At 43.1% G+C, this 1,845-nt stretch overlaps 1 pseudogene; it reads left to right on the top strand.

The window, feature by feature from the left end:
* The window catches only part of LOC102468088 (F-box/SPRY domain-containing protein 1 pseudogene), a 2,176-nt pseudogene extending 1,406 nt beyond the window's left edge, over positions 1 to 770 (top strand).
* Positions 771 to 1,845: the final 1,075 nt, after the last annotated feature.

Raw genomic sequence — 1,845 nt, forward strand, 5'->3', positions numbered from 1 at the left:
GGGGGGCTGGCCCCCCCCAGCCGAGACTGGGGGGGAGGGGGGAGCACAGCGGTGGCCCTGCGGCCAGCTCCTGTCCGAGCTGCGGAGCTGCGCCCTGGTGTTCAAGCACTGGTACCGCTGCCTGCAAGGTGACAAGAGCAGCGAGGTGTGGCGGAGCCTGTGTGCCTGCAGCCTGGCAGAAGAGGATCTGCACACAGACATCCTCTGCAACCTGCCCAGCTACAAGGCCAAGGGACCAGCTTTCCAATAGGCCTTCAGCACTGATGACTGCTCCAGGAATGTCTACATTAAGAATGGCCTCACTTAGCATCAAAACGCTATTGCTCAGAGCACTGATGGTGCAAGGACCAAGACTGGTTCCAGTGAGGGTCGCCACGCCTGGGAAATATGGTGGGACGGGCCTCTGGGCACTGTGGCAGTGATAGGAATTGCCACAAAATGGGCCCCCATGCAGTGTCAAGGTTATGTGGCATTGTTGGGCAGTGATGACCAGAGTTAGGGCTGGAATCTGGTGGACACTAATCTGCTACATAATGGAGAAGTCCATGACCGTTTTCCACAGTGCAACAATGCACCAAAATATCAGATTGGCGAAAGAATTGGAGTCACCTTGGACATGGAGGATAAGACTAGCTTTTGCACTAGGATATGAGTTCCTGGGGGCTGCCTTTAGAAAACTTCCAAAGGCATGCTTATATCCAGCAGGTTCTGCTGTATGTGGTAACACAGAAGAGAGTTTGGTTTATCTTGGACAACCTTCGGATGGATGACACTGGCTTTCTTGGGATAAAAGACAGAGTGAAGGGGAAATCTGCTTGCGGAAAAAAGAATCACAAAGTGCAGTGTCACATGTGCATGTCCAAGGAACATCCCGAAAGACACATGAAGTTGTAAACTGGAGCAGTAACTCTACAGCAGAGATCATCTTATTGTGCCCTCTTTCTCCTGGGCCAGAAAAATCCTCTGGGTTGCAGTTGGTTGAGTGGGCAGTTGACATATGCATGTTGCAACAGATTTTTTCTACAACTTAGCAATGTGTTATTTCCAACTTTAAAGGTGAGATTTTAGAGATCTGTAAAAGGGGTAAGATGAGGAAATGGCAAGATTTTAAGTAGTATATTTGTGAAGAAAGATTGATTCCATCTTGCAACTGCCTTTTCTTTTCTCCAGTCCCCCCACCCCCACCCCTTTTTTTCCAGCCAACTTGACTATTAGAAAAGTATGAAACTGGTTGGGTTTTATTTAATATTTTTAACATATTGAGAAGCATGGTCTGCCTGGACTGCACTTCTCTAGTAGTGAGATATAAAACTGTGCAGTTATTTTTAAAAGTTGTATATACAATGTGTGTAAAAAACTGTAAAAAAAAAACTGAAAAGGACAAAGGATTGCTTTTTTCTAGTTAAGTTTCTTAAAAACCACTACATAGTGGGGACAATTGGGTAACTCAAGAAGAGGACTTTAAGAGATGTGTTACATTGGCTCACTTTGTGTTATTTTTGGTGTATTGTTTCCATAGCTATTACAATTCTTTTTTTTAATACATTATCAAAATTATCATAAAAATCCCTCCATCTCCTGACTGAAGATTGAGAGAGGACAAACTATTTCTAATTATACATATGTCAGTAGAGATGGTCTAAACATAATGGTAATGTGCATCTTTGGCATCTAGTTTTATTGTTTTGGCTTTTTGAGAAAGTGTCTCATATAAAAGGGCATTGCCATTTGCTCTTATTGGCCTCAAATATGAAATCTGTTGGTACAGCCCTTAGTAAAAAAATTATTTGATAGTCTTTTTATTTGTAACTTTATAATGCTATAGATGTTATCAACAACTTTTTT

Source organism: Tupaia chinensis, unplaced genomic scaffold (assembly GCF_000334495.1).
Source record: "Tupaia chinensis unplaced genomic scaffold, TupChi_1.0 Scaffold000037_21, whole genome shotgun sequence".
Lineage (NCBI taxonomy): Eukaryota > Metazoa > Chordata > Mammalia > Scandentia > Tupaiidae > Tupaia > Tupaia belangeri.